Source organism: Adiantum capillus-veneris, chromosome 8 (assembly GCF_014529385.1).
Source record: "Adiantum capillus-veneris isolate H3 chromosome 8, ASM1452938v2, whole genome shotgun sequence".
Classification (NCBI taxonomy): Eukaryota; Viridiplantae; Streptophyta; class Polypodiopsida; order Polypodiales; family Pteridaceae; genus Adiantum; species Adiantum capillus-veneris.
The window spans coordinates 139917819-139936702 of record NC_140938.1 but is presented as its reverse complement, the minus strand read 5'-3'; the positions used below and the strand labels follow the sequence as shown (position 1 = coordinate 139936702).

Genomic DNA, 18884 nt, shown 5'->3' with positions numbered 1-18884 from the left:
CCCTCAGAATCTACAGACAAATGCTTATATGAAGATCATCAAGGACAAAAGTTTCAGCTAATCTCCACAAATCAGAGTCAAAAGCCGACAAGTCCAATAGTGTTCAAACAGTTACATGTGATCAAGCTCACATATGCATATCAAGATGCACATGGTAACTAATATCAGCAAGATAAGGACCTTGTACAAACCCATACGGATGGCCCGATTGAAGTCAAAGACTATCTAAAGATGATGCAAAACCTCAAGTTGCTAGGACAGGTAACAAAAAAGTCAAAGTCAATGAAAGCTAAAGTCCAAAAAGCTTCACAAAAGTCACCACCAAAATCTCCTACGAAGAGATAGATTCTGTCAGAAAGTATAGTGGATCTTTTAAGGTCAAAGGTTACTCAGATGCAGGTGGACAATGCTCAACAATTGCAAAAAAGTGCTGTATCACAGTTATACAAGGAGTCGACATTAATTGAAGCAGGTGGTCAAAACAAAGAAAATGCAGATAAAGCTCAACCAAAGGATGCTGACACAACAAAAGCAGTCAATTCAGACACAAATCTTGAGATGATCAAGTGCAACATTATTGGTGAACACGAAGAAAAGGTGTCAAGTGAAGTAAAGCTAGATTTTTAGCTAGACAAGAACCTCATGTCTTTTTGTACTTGGAAAAGATGTGGCCGACCACAACTGGAAGATGCTCCTGAATTTGTGAGTATGTCAGAAGACAAACCAGAAAAATGCTAGGGAATCATCTCCACCACCATTGAAGTAAGTTCACAGATCATTATAGCTCAATTTCATGTGATCACAACAAAAGATATGCCAGACGACATCATAATGGGAATGCCAATGGCCCAGAAGATGTTGGAGATAGAGAATGCAAACGTGACGGAGTCATCAAAGACAACAAAGAATGAAGACCAAGACTGGTCACTTGCGGACGGCAACACAAGGTCCTCAAGCACAGTTAAAATGGAGACTTATATCAAAGCCGATCTTATTGAAGATGGTTCATTTCCATCAATCAGAACTTCAGAAGAGATTAAAGCGGATCAGGCAATAGAAAGTGCAGATCAAAGAGAAACTAAGGAAGCTACTGAGCAGAGAATGCCACCGAAGCCATTAATTAAGAAGAACGAGGTTGCAAACAACAAGGAAGAATTAGGAAGTCCAAAGATCAATCACTCATTGCCAGCTGAATCAGCTGATGCAAGTCAGATTGGAAAACAAAGCCTCAAGCCACCCTCCATAGAGACACAGTTAGATCAAGATGAGACCATGGAAAAATCAGGACAAAGATCTTCAATAGAACCTCCAATGAGAATAGCTGTCGTTCTCAGCAGTACAAAAGGATCAAGTGTCAGATGCAATGCTCTATTGGATAAAGAAGCAAATTGCAATATGGTTGCAGACAACATATAGAGGATTTTAGAGATTACTCAGGGCAAGGCAGGTAACACGGAAACCATGGGTAAGGCTACAAGTCAAGAAGAAATGGTTGCTACCCTTGGCATCCAACATCATGATGAGCAGGTAAAGTTTCAGCTGAAGCCTTCAAAGGAAATGCTTGCAGATGTCATCCTTGGACATTAGTGGTCAGACCAACACAATGCATGCAAAGAAGATAAAAAGATAATACTCTCTCTTTCAAGAGGTAGCCATCAACATTTACATGTACCATTAATGCTAGATTTAGAGTTGCAAAAGTCACAAGAATCGAAGACAAATTGCAGACAAAGGTAAAGCTAAAGTGAACCCTCCACCAATTAGCAAAGAGGGTGTGACATCATATGCCTCTACATAAAAAAAACCCTCATGGATTAGCTTCTTCAAGAAAGTTAGGCTTTCAAAACTTCAAGTCAACTGCTGACCCAATTGAAACCTCTAAGGAGACACCAAGAAAAGCAAAGGTATATCAGCCAAAGGACTCAAGAAAGCAAAGGAAAGTCAAGAAAGTGTTTGTTCCAAGCAGTTTAGTCAAAGTCAATGATCCAATTTGGATTAAAGATGGGAAATCAACACAGAAAGACAAACACATGGGATGGATAGCATCACAATGGAGCTTAAAAGACAAGAGTACTATAGAGGTAACAGACAGATATGGGTACCAAAACCGCAGGTTAGAGCATATGAAGTAATATCAAGTTCCTCCCAAGAAAGAAGGCCCACAAGGTATCAACATCGACAATATCCTAGGATACCTAAGAAGCAGGTATACAATAGAACAACATTGAAAGATGCTAAAGTCTACCACAACTCTCAAGAGGATACTGAACAGAGATAGATCTCAAAGAATCTTCCTCTTGGACAAGGATTCCAAAGGATATCCAACGATTTGGCTACCAGTCAATCGCAAGACAATTGCAACTACACTAGATCTGCATGAAGGTCTCAAGAACTTAACAAGACCTAGAGCTGAACAAAGTCGACATTGGACATACAAAGGTCATCAAGAGATTTGGATTCCTAAGTCTTCCAATGCTCCTAGTCAAAAGCCAGATGCCGACAACCAACAAAGGTCTACAACAACATCAAAAAATCCTATCAATAGACTTAGGAATATCAAACAAATAATGGAGTCTTCACAGTCAAAGAAGGATGACTCAACCAATGTGAAGCAGATTCAAAGAAGATAAAACAGGTATGGCAAAAGAAAACTTCAATGCCAACTTGGTCCTTCACTAATCCTCTTTTTGAGGATTTAAGCTTACTTTTACCAAAAGAAATGTTTGTAGTAAGCACAAGAATGTAAAAAGTCAAGTCGCCAGGGTGAAAAAAACACTCTTTGGCATAGTCAGTGTTGGGGACAATTGAGCCATAAAATGAGCAAAGCATTAATTCCAAAGCTTCAAGTCATACTAAACTCTATGCTAAGAGTCGTAGTTATTAGGCTTATGCTCAAGCTGGAAGAGTTGAGCATACCTAAGTTAGGTCGCTCATGCTGGATGAGATGAGCATAAGAGTAAAAGTCTATTAACTTACAATTGGTGGAGTGTCGTAGAGTCCAACACTCACGCACAATGCATAGTAAGATGAGAGCACATATCCTCGTCAACGAAAACCATTCTTAAAGGGGTGCTAGCTTGCAAAGCCATGTCATATGCTTTTATAGCTACACCATCTTTCTGAAGAACCCCTTAGAATCTTTCTTGCACAACATATTGTTTCCCATGAATTTCTGTGTATGCATAAATAGGATGTCCCATCATTGGACATAAGCAATTGGTTCGTATTTTAACAAAGTTAGTGAATATGCATAGAACGGATTGGGATGTGAAACTTCCTCTTTTGTGCTTCCACCTATGCACCTTGAGTGGACTACAACAAGAAAACCAATGTTTCATCATGCTACCCTCTCATATTTGCTGTCTTTTTATTTCCATATCTATCAACAAATAATCCCTTGAGTACTTTATTAATATTTTCCATGCTAATAAGTACTCCAATAATGCACCCAAAGGCACTTTTTTCCCACTGGGTTCTTCTCTTTGGTCATCCAGGTATTAGACCCTAATTTAGAACCTCATCACCCTACTTTTCTTGTACATACTTTTCATAAATAAACAGAAGCCTCCTCATTATGCTATTACAACGGACAAATGCAACATCATCTCTCACATCATACATATTTGGACCAATGAAGATGCTGCAACAAATTGAACCTCATCAAAAAATTCAACAACACTTGAAGAAATCATCCCATCAACAACTAATCAAAAAACTTCCACAACCTCCACAGACACTTCTCAACAGTGCCCGAGGACGGGCACTAAAATTGAAAGGCGGGGATGTTAAATGAGTCAATGTTGGTTAACAGAAGTTGCTAAAGACCGAAGACATACGGATGCATCAAAGATCAACCAAAAGAAGCAGTAAAGATTGGAGTTACACATTTTTTACGTTTTTCCAAAATGGTCACGTATTGTAAATTCCCGATTTATTTCAAGCCATTGTAATATTTCTAATGTGTTACGGGCTCAATGGGAGTTCCAAGTTGTAAAGAATAGGTCAATTACTGTGCCTAGGTAGTAGATTCAGTAAGTGGTGGAGCCCTAAAGGGCTTGGGCACCCGGACATTGTATATTTTTACCCTAGGTATATAAGGCAATGTGTAAAAGAAATGAGGGTTCTCAAACTCATTTTTTGAGAGCACTCTTTGGTAAGAGCTCTTGAGGTGTGTGGCTATGGAGTCGTTGAGATTCTCCTTGCTCATGAGACTTGATTAACACCAATCAATGATTCATTCTCTCTCACTATGCCTCTCTCATGCTTCTTATGATTGCCTATGATGCTTAGATTAGCTAGATCTTAACTAATTAGTGGTTAATCCCTCTCTAATCTTGTGTGATTGCCCTCTTTTGCTTGTGTGTGCATGTAGGTTTGATTGGAGTGTGATGCTCGATAGATCTATGTGTGTGTGCTTGCGATTAGTTGTTGCATAATAGGATTAGAGTTGTGTGCGTCTTGCAATCGTAGTGTGTGTGATTGGGTTGATTAGAGGTGAAGATAAGTGGATGTGGAGATTGCACTTCAGTGCGGCTAAGCTCCTCCATAGGCCGAGAAGCTCACCTCGTAGAGTTAACCATTTGTGTTTCCACGATTAGCTCACTAACCGTGTGAGTGTTTCCATGCTCTAGTTGGGTAGCTCATCCCTCCGTATTGACAATTTTGTTGGTCATTGGAGCTATTGCAACGATGGCACCCCCAACACATTATTAAGACCATGATTATCAATTAAGAAAAATATGAATCCTCTAGGGGCCCTTTGGGATTAAGGTTAATTAGAGGCCAGCCAATAGGAAGAGGGTGGTGGACACAATCTATACACTCAAAAAAGTAGGGGGACAAGGTAGCCTTACACCTCTTAATGGCCTCTTACCTAGTGAGAAGGTAAGGGAGGTGGCTAGGGGAAAGGGAGGGGTGCGGGACCGGGGGGGGGGGGACCACTTTGACTTCTTTTCCCCCACTTTTTGGCCCAGATTAAAAAATACACTAAAAATTTTAAATTTTCAAAAAAAATCAAATTTCACGTTTTCCCTCCTTAAAAGGTCCCCAAACCTATTTCATGGTCAAAAAAGCATTTTTGATCTCCAAAAATAAAAAACCACACACTAAAAAATTCAAATATTTATTTTTCTCAAAAAAATTTAAAACATCATTTTGTACCCTCCAAAATCTTTCCAAACCTATTCTATAGCTAAAAAGTGATTTTCTCTCTCTACAAATCCTTTTCCAAGCTCTCCATTGATGCAACAACCACATGCACCCCCTACAAATTCTTCTTTGAAACATCAAAATTTGTGGGAAAGTCACAACACTCCATTTTCAGGACACACTGGGTTTAAGAAACATATGCTAAAGTCAAAAGATCTTTCTTTTGGCCAAGTAGGCGAGCCGATATCTTGTTGTATATGAGTGAATTTCTAAATTGTCAGCATGTGAAGGTTGAACAAAAGGAGGTTACCTGGTGAGTTAGAGCCTCTAGATGTTCCTGGTAAAAAATGGGAATCTATATCAATGGATTTCATCACGGCATTACCTACAGCTAGAGGAAATTTTGACACTATTTTTGTTGTGGTTGATAGATTGACAAAAATGACACATTTTTTTTTTCAAATGAAGAAGACTGATACTGCCTTGCATATTGCTAAATTGTTTGTCAAGGAGATTTTTTGATTGTATGGTATGCCTAAAAACATTGTGTCTGATCGTGATTCTAAATTCACCTCAAACTTTTGGAAGGCTACTTTCCAGGCCATAGGAACATAACTAAGAATGAGTACTACTTTCCATCCTCAAACTGATGGGAAAGTGAACGGTTAAATTGGGTGTTAGAAGACATGCTTAGGATGTATGTGAGTGAGAGGCAAACAAATTGGGTGGACTACTTGCCTTTGGTTGAGTTTACTTATAACAGTTATTGGCATGCGTCTATTCAAATGGAAAATTTTGGAGCTATGTATGGTTGTAAATTGCTCAACTCACTTAAATTTTTCAGACCCTAAAAGCAAAGTAGAAGTCTCAAGGCGATGCTTGAGAAAATGGACCTAGAACTTTCCAAGATTAGACGTTGTTAGGTTTAATGGGCATGTGACCGACCGCCAATCACTAACTGCTACTAATTCTAAGTATACAACTATACACTTGTGTGAGCCAGTAACACAAAGTAGAGTGTGTATTGTGCCTAAGTGCATAAGATAGAGAAGAAAGAAAGGGGGCACACAGTGTGTGTCGTCTCTCCCCCTCCAACCTGTGTGTGTGTGGCTATGATGGTGGTGTGTGTGCATATTCATCTTCCTCTTTTGATTGCTCTCAGATCCTCTCCTTCATCCGGTATCAGAGTTGTTTCATTCTCAAAATCGCTTTTGTGCATGCGTGCACTTTTAAGATTGAAAACAGGGTTCCGACTTTGGCATCGGCAAATTCAACATTCTGAGAGCGTCTCCATCAAACATGCTAGGGTTTTACCTCTCTTTTGGAGCTATTCGTGCCATCAAAAACCTCATTTGAGCTACGGTTTAGGAGCTGCATTTTTCAACTCTCTTTTGGTAGTTTCTGCTGCAGAACTTCCATAGCCATTACAGGTACAATTGTTGCAGTCTCTTCCATCTATGAGAGCCCACGGCTCATTTGAGAGTGTGTAGCCTCTTTCGGAGTGGCCTCATACACACACATAGAGTGGGAGTTTGACGGCATTGTCTTCTTCGACTATAGGTACAGATACATGTACAAGTATAGGTACATAGAGCGGCTTGGTTAACTTCCTCTCTGCTTCTCGGCCTCGATTTTGGCTTTGGCCACGACATCGGCATCAACTCACAGGCTACATGTTTTAGTGCTTGCGATATTCTGGTTCTAGTGGGAACAATTTTTTATGTGTACATGCATATGTTGGTACTTTTGACAGTGTTTGAGCTCTTTTGAGAGGGGTCTTACCATACATCGAGCGGATATTTCCGAGCAACACCCTAGTCGAGCGAGTTTGATAATATAGATATGAAATATGAAGGTTAATATATGAAAAGAAAAATGTTGTAATACGTTGGGCATCTACATATGTCTCTAGCCCTATGTCTCTAGCCCTACAAAGGTGGTATAGCTTCACAAATGATGTATTTTGATGAGGATTCTATGTATCCTACATCCATGAGTCTATGTGCTAATAAGATATATCATGTATTATTCATTGACGTAGCTAAGAGAGCGTTTAATGGGATATCTGAGTGAGAGAGAGAGAGAGAGAGAGAGAGAGAGAGAGAGAGAGAGAGAGAGAGAGAGAGTTGTTCCTTGTAGAGATATGTGAGAGGTTGTCCGATATGCGATTGTTCTCAAGAGTTTTTTGGCGTGTTTTAGTGGTAACAAAGGTCAAGTAAGAGTGAAGCTATTACGAGACAAAACAAGTACTTAAACATTCAACATAAAAAACCCTGCTATTTTTGTATTTCAACAATTATATCCCCCACCAAAAAAGATAACAAAAATGTTCCATCAAGAGATTGCATGGGTTTCACCCATATCACTATGATGAGTCACACTCATCATTGATGAACAAATTACATCTCTGTTGCTCATTTTGGATAATGTAGTTGTAGCGCTTGTTCGAGGCCATTCTTCTTGCAGTCTCCTCTATATATACTGGCAAAATAATTCAATGAAACAAGAGAACCAGATTATTGACCCAATACCATACATAGCGAAACACACAACATAAAAAACCATTGCCACACTACACAATATCCGAAATTCTGACAACAAGCAAAGCCCAACATAAAAAAATGCAATAAAATGTCAATGAGAGGGTGGGAGCCTCACAAGTCATCATACAGATTCCCACCAGGTTTGTCACCCTCATCTTCCACATCTATAGATGTGGTGGCATCATCAGCACTCCGCTCGCAGGCAAATAATGTCTCATCGTCGAATCCGTAGGACTCATACCAAGAGAGAGAAATAGTGAAGTACTCTCTGCAAGATAACAAGGAGGTTGCATCCCTCTTCTGTGAATTAAGAAAAGCATAGATGTGTCGCATTGCAAACCAACAAGAAACAAAAAAGAGATAAACAAACTATCAAATTCATGAGTAGCACGCTTTCATAGTTTTTATAGATTACCTCAATATCCTCCCCATAGCTATGAACAAAACCATATGCGTCATGATGAAGGAGCACAATCCGCCTATGAATAAGCAAGTCGGATGCCCTACAAAAACGCTCTACCCACCAAATGCTATCCCCTATAGAGAAGATGAGATACAATTATTACCAGGCATGAAAAACTATACAAGTGAAGTTAGAGACTCACCAACACATGATGTCATGATCAACACCCAACCCAAATAAGCCAGAGTACAGAATGAGAGATGAACTCCACCACGAACATGATCCTCTGTGCAGACATCCCAAGATGGCGTCGTTGTGGATGCATGATGCAAACCACCGAATGGCAAATCCAAAAATATGAAATCAGCTGCCCAAGCCACTTTCTTGCCCACTCGGGTATATTGTACACCATCTTCTCGAGCTTTGAGCATGTGATCATGAACGGAATTCCAAATTGGGTTTCGTAGCCCTGCATGGAAGTCACTGGCAATAGCAATATAGTCTCCAACCACTACCATACATCTGACATCTTTGGAAGAGCCAAAGACCCCAATAGGAAAGTTTGAGGCATGCACAAAAGAGAGAACCTTTCTCACTGTAAGAGCGCCACCAACACCTGCATTGATTCCCAAGTGTGAAAATATGCAATGTAAACTACACGACCTCAAGAAATCAGGAGTTCAAGAATATAACCATGTGAGATTAATGACTCTTCCCTAACATCCACATCTGTATACACATCTGCAGCTTGTTTTCCCTTGTCCTTAGTACCACCTACTAATTTTAAATCAAGAATTCAAAATTACATTGACCACTAAAGCATCAATACTTCTTAAGGAAACCCATAAAGTACTCATACCTGTAGTTAGATATTCTTTTATCATTGGAGGATCCGTCGTCTTTGTGGTTGTATTTTTTTGCTTCTTCATTTCATCATGAAGCTCCCTCTCTCTAGCAAGGATATGCCCTTGGACCATATCCACCCACCATGGACAATGAACCAGCTCCCACTCCGACAAATTTTGCATTGATTTGGGATACATACAACCATCAACCGGAGCTATGTTTGTCCATTTTTTGGCCATCATAGGGATCGTGACAATATGTTTCATAGATTTCAAGTGACAAAAATACCTACAAACAAAGGCTCTCAATAGTCAAAGTTTTTAATCACCAACTAGTGATATAATTAAAGTTATCGTTCTCACCGATAGAGAAGCCTCTGAGCTGCCATTGGAATCACATATTCCTTCTTGGGTGCCAAAAACTCTGCATCCTTTGTCTTGGCTCCAAAATTAGTCTCAACAGGAAAGAGGTGAGCTCTAGCCTCAAGCTTTAATTCTTCAAAATACATGGAGAGTGTACATTCAGGAGGCACACTGACGCCATCGAGCATATCAACAAAATCTAAAAGAAGAGTGCTAGCCCTCCCAAAAATACGTTGTAGTAATCCCTCTCTACGTATCGAACTAGAAAAATACCAACATTGTACATCATTATCAACTTTTTTAGACAACAAGCTCATAAAATAACACAATGATAGCTAAACTCACAAGCAAAAGAATAGATCTCCACGCTTAAGCCCATGAGCAGCTCTTGTGATCTTATCTAATTCCAGCAAAGAAACCCACAAGATCTTGCTCTCAACAGGAGCGACTTGGAGAGCTATTAGGTTGAGCTTCTCCAATGTGGCCCAACTATCGGTGCCCCATCTAAGAGCCCACACACGGGCAAACCAATCCTCTCCAAGTCGAGGATCCACAATGTTCAACATCTAAATTAAAAGAGACACAAAATACGTAAAAATTGAAATCTTGTTAACCAATCATAAACATTTAAAAGTGTTCATGTTTAACTTACCTTCCCTACTCGATCACCATACTTGAGAGCAAGATCATTGACAATTTTCTCCTCTTCTTTAACTAGATCGTCTGCAGGCAACCTTTGTCGTGCTTGATCCATACGCATATGAATTTCTTTAGAGATTTGAACCCGTCATAATATGTCTCTTAAAAAATGAACCCTCTTATAAAACAAGTAAAATAATTATAAAGAAATATTCACAAGACATACATCATAAAGTAATTTTCCCAAATATCGCCTCGTCAAAGGATACCAAGGCTCAGCTCCTTTCGAATATTTCTTCCTAATCAATGCAATTACTTTTTGATCTTTTTTCGATAAACACTTCAGATATTCTTTGTGATCCGCACCACATATGTTTGAGCAATTAACCAGCTCATCTCGCAAATGGGAAGCCACAAGTGCGTGGGTATTCATGCTGACAGTCAAACATAAAACATTTTTCTACAAAAGTTCTCTTGCATGACAAGACTCAACAAGATTTCAAAAATGAAAAACGAAACTTACAAATTCATTCTTTGTAGCCCAGCCAACAATGCAATCTCTGATACCTTGGTGGGATCAATGATAGTACATAGGACCCTGCAATGCTTCTCTCTTACCAAAGAGAACTTTTGTTTAATTGCCGCTCCCCAAGCTACGGCCCTATGGTGGTTGCCCTTCCAAACGTAGAACATCCTTTTTGACATGATATGAAGCTCATATTTCTTTTTCAAAATCTTCATTTACCTTCGTCCAAATTGGATTCCAAGAATCTTTAATGGCATCTATAAATTTAGAGCATACAAACCACTCTAAGAAAAACATATATAAGACTAACCAGCTAGCATAAATACATCAAGCGAAATCAAGCAAGAAAAAACTAGAATTATGCTTACCAGACACAAAGGTATCTTCTTGCTTGCATGTCCAAAGACACACAATAAATGCTCCCTTTTCTTGCATGTATCCTTCTTTTGCAAATGCAGCTTTGAGTCCACTAACATCAACCCTTAGTCCTCGCACTCTAGCATATGGAATTAGTTTGCAGAGAGGGATGGGTGGACATTCAAAGCAACTTAGAATTTTGGTTTTTTGTAATATATCTTCTCCTCTTTGCATGTGGAGTCGATTTTCATCTCCGACATCCATCTCACCCACAACCTCAGCCTGCACTACAAAAGGAACAATTTCCATGCATGCCTCTTCCGCACCGTGTGCATTGTCAGTCTCATGGACCGACCCAATATCAAGCTGTTCACTATGGATAGCATCATTATCGTCCTCCAAATCTGTAGCAACAACTGTACTGACTTGATCGCTGCATTCAACAATAGACGTCATCTTTGTTTGTCTCCCTCTTTCGCATGAAGAACCTCTCAGGGATGAGCTTCAAGGACAAAGAAAAAACTATTAACATCTACTCAACAATATTATAAGTATTCAATTTTTTCTACCAATTTCCTACTTTAACCATCTTCTCGGTGTCAATTCAAAGCTTGTATAATGAGGCAACCAAAACTGCGGAAAAATAGTCCGCGTTAATGCGGACTGTTTTTCCACAGTTTTGGTTGCCATATTTAATCAAAGCATGTAGAACTATGTGTGACAAAATTATGGCATGGTATGTGTTAAGTACATTACCTATTGAATTGAAAAAGGCATCCAAAACTGTGGAAAAACAGTCCGCGTTAACGCAGACTTTTTTTCCACAGTTTTGGTTGCTTCATTATACATGCTTTTAAGCTGTCTAACAAGCAATTTAACCAACATTTACAATCGGACATGTCAACACTTGCTCTCAGCTCTGTGTATCTCAGCCAAACACTTGCACTAGTCCATTCAAGCTCTGCCATTAAAGACCCATCATGCTCACATTCATCATCGATATCTTGCTCGGGATCATCATTCACTCACTGCATCAGCATAGACATCCCCATATCTAGAGGCAACATAGTCCTCGACACTGCTCCTTCTCTCGACCCAGAAGCCTGCTCATCTCATCCACTAAGGAACCTCAGCCTCCGCCTCCTTCAAAAGGATGTTAAGTAGAGAATCGAGTGGTATACATAGCAATTCTAACCAAGAAAGTAATGAGGATCTGGAGTTGCCAAAAACATTAGGATTGCCTGCTTGATGAGGTGCTAAGGAGCCCATGACATGGATATTTGCAGCTGATATGGAAACCTTGGACTTGCTTCAATTACTATGTCTGGAAGCATACCCTCATGCTGCATCTGTTCAATGCAATTTAGTGCTTCCTCAACTTCACCTTCTTGAGCGTACCCTTGCAATCAATACACTCCAAGAGACAACATTTCGAAACGAGAGCTCCTCAAGCACCCGCTGCGCCTCTGTAACATGACCGCACTTGGCATACATTTCCACGAGCACATTGCCCAATATAAGATTCTTATGCAAAAGCCCCTGCCTAACAATCTCCTCATGAATGTGCTTCCCCCTTCTGACAACCCTGATTGTGGCACAAGCTCTCAATGCACAAGCATAGGTTATCGCATCTGGAAGGATGCCTTCTTGCTACATCTGTTCAAGGAAATCCAATGCTTGATTAGCTTCACCTTCTTGCACATATCCTACAATCAATGTACTCCAAGTGACAACATTCCGATACGGGAGTTCCTCAAGAACACGCCGCCCAGTTGAAACATCACCACATTTGGCATACATTACCCAACATAATATGGTTCCACAACAATCCCTGCCTCACAATCTCCTTGTGGATTTGTTTCCACCTGTCAACAGCCTTCATCACAGCACAAGTTTGCAATGTGCAAGCATAGGTCACTGCATCTGGATGAATGCCCTCACGCCACATCTGTTCAAGGCAATCTAGTGCCTGTTTAGCTTCACCTTGTTGGGAGCTCTGCATTACTCATGTAAGTCATCTGAGGGTCTCTCTCTAGACCAGCACACCCTCCATCAGGCCCCTCTTTCTTCCCAGAAGGTTTTCACCCTTTTTCAGCAGGACCCAACTCCCCACAGGCTCTCTCTCATTGCCTCTGCATTGAGTCTTTCTGTCACAGTCTCTCTCTCTCTCTCTCTCTCTCTCTCTCTCTCTCTCTCTCTCTCTCTCTCTCTCTCTCTCTCTCTCTCTCTCTACATTGTGTGTAGGTGAAAGAATTACAATGCACAATGTACACTCCAATGCTCATCATTGTGCAGCCCAAATTTCATTTACGAAATTACAATAAAGCACCCAATTTTACGACCTGTGCAGCTCCTATTGCAGTCAATGACGTCGCCCTGAAGGCGTGAGTTCACATGCCCCAGACAATCAACTTCTCCTATATATCAACACAGTGAAGGCACAAAAACGCGATTCACAGATGCAGCACAAAAATGCAGTCTTGTGAAAAACGCAGCACAAAAACGCATCCTTCTGCAAACGCTGGCTGAAAACGCAGCCTTAGGTCACCTTCCACGAAAAAATGATGTGCATACCTTCTGAAAGACGTTGCAGGGGGTATCTAAAACTGTGCAAAAACAGTCCACGTTAACGCGGACTATTTTTGCACAGTTTTGTATGCCTCTTTTAATGCTAACTGAAGCACGAAAAACTTTTTTGAACTCTACAGAGAGGGCGGGCTCGTGTACCTTTGTGAAGAATCTCCACAAGTTGATGATTTGCGAGGCATGGTAGATTCTTCGTCTGTGTTTTTAGGTTTCTTCTGTGATTGAGCAGCTTGAACTTCACTTTAATCGTCGTCAAGTTTTTAGGCAAAGCTTGTTTTCCTTGTTTTAAAAATACTAGGTTTGTTAAAAGCTATTTCAAAAGTATTTTTAAAATTAGTTGGTTTATTAAATTTGAAAAATCTTTATGAGGTCATCATGAGTTAGAATATAACAGATATTCAAAGATTTTTTTATTGTGTACACAAGTGGCGATGATGATTTGGCCATCGAGCCCACACGGACAACGAAGTTTATTATACATATTTGTTTAATGTGACTGACAACGAAATATATTTTTGATTCTGAAACATACCTGAAAACGTCACATTTCATCATTTACCAGAAACGTCACATTTGCAATCATCATTTCTTGTGATTCCGAAACGTCACATTTAACTGAACATCCTTTTCTCATTATTTGTTGGTAAAAAATTATAAATCAAAAGCTTTGAAGTATTTATAAACCATTTATTTAATCGTGCACTGGTATTCCTATGGTATTTCTCTAGTAACTTCATGTCTGCATTGGTATTTCTCATCTATGATTCTTGAATTTTCTCATCTGCTCTCACCTAACTATCTATGGCAAGACACCTAACTATCTATGGGCCCAAATTGGGAACTAAGTTGATTGTGCAGTCAGACAAGAGGGTGGTTGAAGTTGGTGTAGATGCTATTAAGTTGCATTTTGAACTCCAAGGGATAGGATTCTCTTTGAAGCCATTGACACTATCAGGTGCTCAAGTAAAGCTGGATCCTGCTAATGATGGTATAGGGAACATGACGTTTCATTTAGATCATGACCACTCATCAGTTCTATAAGGTAGATGTCTCTTCAAGCTGTGCTATGATGAAAATGGAGGGGAGCAAGATTTCACCCATTGATGTTGACTTGGACGGTGAACAGGTTTCTCCAATTCACACAAGTGTCGTATCTATTATTCAAAAAATGCCCCTACAAAGCAATCTTTATGTTGCACTGCAACAAGTCAAGGAGGTCATTAGTGTGCATGAGATTCCTGTTTATTACGATGGCTATGTTGCATATGAATTGCCTCCTTCAAAGAAAGGTTTAGGGATGATTGGAATGGAACAAAAACATGATAGTCATGTGTGGACAGAGTATGTGACATGTAGCAGTGATTTTTTTAATGGGGTTGTAAGATTTAGTAGATGTTGTGGACATCTCAGGTGTCTCAACAATGAATGTCCGTATTATTTGTGCTCCAATATGCAGAACAAGGTCCAATGGCATGGACGTCTGATTCGTTGTGGTAAAAAAGGTTTGCTAGAAAAGGAGAATGGCAGTTTGACATGCTTTCACTGTGGTCAAATGCCAGAATGTCTTGCTACTTGCCCTGCTGTTATTTACTATTGCTTGCCCAGAGATAAAGACAAAACTACTAGATGTGCCATTCATCTAGGAGAACATAGACATCCATGTGCAGAAGGAAGGAGTAGAGTAGTTGAATTACAAATAGATTGCATATTGGGAGAGAGTGCCAAGAAGGACCCCTTCACAACCGCAGCAGTTGGAGCGGATCACTACTCAAGATGTTATATTGGATAGGTTGGTTGGTGAGAGCTTTGATGATCTCAATGCTCGGGGTGAATTTGCTGAGTTCTTCGACTCAATAACTCCATTATCTAACAAAAGAAGAGTTCGGAAAGATGTCTAGAAAAGGCAAAGCAGTCAAGAAACATCAGTTCTAAAGGCTTGGAAGCAGTATTAGATCTCAAGACTAGATGTCGGTATCCATTTATTCAAAGTGTTTTGTACCCAGGTCAACTAAGAGATAGGCAACAACCTCACGTATTCAAAATGTCCATTAAGGGACCAGGGAGTGGAGTTGATTTGGTTAATAGGATGCGACCTGGTGGAAATTTGGAGCAGATGTGGGTACATTTTGATCACGTTCACCGAGTGCAGGGCTGGCCTACAATGTCTGCACATGTTTATGACCCGTTTGTTCGAGAGCTATTGACCATTGCATCGTGTGAATTCACAGTTGAAAATAAATATGCCCAAACAGAGTTTTGGAAAATGCTAAACAATGTGGTTCTTGAAGCAGGCTTTAAGAAACCTATTTTTAGAGGGTTCATGGCTGACGAGGCTAATGCCAATTGGATAGCTGTACGCACAGTTTATTTGGCGGACCTAAGAAGGCTGATCCCAAGAGGGAAAGATCTTATGTTTTTCATTGGGAGTAGAGCATGGTACGACACACCGTCAAGTGCATTCGTGCATCATCTCAGGAAGAGCATAAGATCTTGTGCCGCAAGTGGCGGAATGCCCCTAGTGATAATGCAGCCGAGGTATGTAAGGGAGAGTTGAGAAGATTTTGGAAAGCAGGACATGCAGCACAAGGGGAGGTTCCATCGTTGGAGACATGGTTGTCATGGTGGGATATTAGGGTTCCTCACTGGGGTGGAAGGTTTGTTTCTCAAGATGACTCTGGTGCATTTGTGCCCTCCACAAACCTATATGAATCGAAGCATGCAAGCATGCGTGCATCAGTCGGGTACAAAGACCACATTAGTCTTTATGAAGCGGCTTGTGAATACATGGCAATGGCAGTGCTGCAAAGTGTAAGGTACAATGCATATTTGAAGGGCATCCATAGTGCCCATGGGCCTGGAATCAAAGACATAGCTGACCATTTTATAAGTGAATCATCATCTAAGGGAGCTGCAAAGAGATTAGTGGATCTTACCCACTCGTCAATGAGTGAGATTGGAATTTCTAGCCCACAATGATTAGAAGTGTGCAAGAGAAGAGTGTACAAAGAAAGAGGTCTATTTTAGTGGATGGAGATGTTTTACTCGACGAGGATAGCCACAGGCCCGAGTATGTTACAGTCACGACACCCTTGTGGCTGGTAAGCAAAAACCAGATGGTGAAGCAAATGATGGTGGGATGTGCGATGAGACAAATGTTGCAAAGATAGTGTGGGCAATATGACGAACAGAGCCAAGGAGAAAGATGACTTGTTTTGGTGTGGTTGGAGACCAAGGGGATAGATGTGGACGATTCATCAATGAAAGTAATTTGGATGTCAAAAAGGGTGTTGTTGCTCCTTGCTTTTGGGGCCGAAGGAAATATCCCTCAAATGGATTGCAGCCAGGAGGGATTGTGGAAGGATTCATATGGTTTTGTAACAACACAAACACTCACACATGGAAGGTCCATGACATGGTGGTAGGGCCTCCTGGACCAGCTCCTGGCATTTGGGTGGTGGTGCAAGGTACTAATGTGCAACCAAGTGAGGCAAAGCTCCTCCAAGATAATGGCTTTCTTCTTGGAGGGGAGAGTGGTGCAACAGATGTTCGTTGTTCAGTTCCTAGAGAGCATAGACTACCAAGTGGGTTCCGTCCAAAATTCAGAGATGGGAAGGTTGTCAAGTGGCGTTCAAAGTTAACAAAGGAATTTATTAGCCCGATAGATTGTGGCAGATCAATGAATGCAGATCTACTTAAAGAGGTGATTGTAGTGTGCAATGAGACACATATCTTCTATATCAGCACAGAAGGGTCTCTTGCAAAAGATGTGAACTAGTTTGTGACAATGTCAGACTTCCCTAGATGCACATGTGAGGATTTTCAGAAAAGGGAAAGCAAGCATCTGACATACATGCCATGTAAGCATCTATACTATGTGTTCCTGCAAGTACTTGGCATGGAATCTGAGGCTCACCAATTCATACATCAGGCTGTGTTGTCAAAGGTGGAGTTATTTCAGGCATTGGGAAGTGTGAGGATGACTATGAAACCATGAGTGTTGAACAGATGAAATGTATAGTGTCATCCTAGAGTTTTTGAGATTAGAAAGTATTTTTGGAATAGCTACATAGTACCTTCGTAATATATCCGATGCTTATTTTGTTGCGATGCTAATAAATATTATTTTGTCTTTTTGGTGTTCTGTCCAATGTATATAAACATTTCGGCCATTGATATGTTGTATAGATTGCTTTATGGTTGTTTATTGGTAGGGAGTTTATTGGATTAAATTATGAATGTTTCCACAATTTTTCCCTTTGCGTCTTCTGGAGCTTGAAGAACAAAGTCTTGTCTTTGATGAAAACTAGAAGTCTTAAATTAGTCCTTCAGACAGCGGTAGAAATATATATATATATATATATATATATAGAGAGAGAGAGAGAGAGAGAGAGAGAGAGAGAGAGAGAGAGAGAGAGAGAGAGAGAGAGAGAGAGATGGCTATTGGTCCCACACTCTCTCTCTCTCTCTCCAAAAAGATAGGTTTAGTGTAACTCCACCTTCAAAATTTTATCGGCACCTGATCAAGTATAATTTACAGCCATAATACCTACAATCTAAGACCTTTTTAGTGGATTTAATGAAAATAACTATGAATTCTATCCACAAATCTCTACTCTTTTCCGCTTAAAGGTTTTTTACTTTTTTAAAAGCTAGAAACAAAAACACCACCTTGGGTCATGGAAGTGAAAAGTTAGGTTGGCGGTGGAATAGTTGTAATAACATGGAGTTGCAGCCGTGACAGCAAGCGTGGACCCATTATTAGGAGAGCACAACAAGAAGCCGGAGGGCAGGAGGCTGCAAAGACAAACACATGCCCCTCAAAATCCCTATGTTCTTATTATATAGAATAGATGATTTTTTGGGGGGGGGGGGGGGGCTACCTTGTTGTGTTCTCCATCCCGTCAATATCCTCGTCCACCTTGCCATATTATTCTGCGTCACACAATTAGAGTTTTTGTGTTTTGCTATAGTAATATGTAGTAGCTTTCGATAGAATTGACACTCATACTCGCTCGACTATGGTGTTGCTCGGAAATATTTACTCGGGTTTGGGGTATCCTCTTTGAGAGCAGTTTGACTCCCCACAGGGATATTTCTTTGCATGCACATGCTTTTGGCGCCTATTTGAGCGTCGTGACATACTTATACGTCTTTGTGGATGAAGGAGTACGAGCGGAAGTGCGACGCGAGAGAGAGAGTGCGAGAAGAAGAGCACGACGATATGGTGAACTCGCTCTGTTGTAATGTACAGAGCGTAGTGAGTTCTTATTAGGTTTTTACAAAAGAATATGTGTACATACCTGGCAGCCCGCCCACTTACCTGGGCGACCACATTGGGTTTTATACCCCAACAACCTCCCACTTAAAGTCCAATGTGGTACTTTAAGTGTGAGAGAAGCTACTATACAAGCTAATATACAAGAGATGTAGAGAAGTGATGTACTACCCTACACCTAACTGCTTGCGAAAATGCG

The 18884-nt window shown here is 40.4% G+C and overlaps 1 pseudogene; it reads right to left on the bottom strand.

The window, feature by feature from the left end:
- Positions 1-7802: 7802 nt before the first annotated feature.
- On the bottom strand, positions 7803-11280 carry LOC147453061 (uncharacterized; annotated as a pseudogene).
- Positions 11281-18884: the final 7604 nt, after the last annotated feature.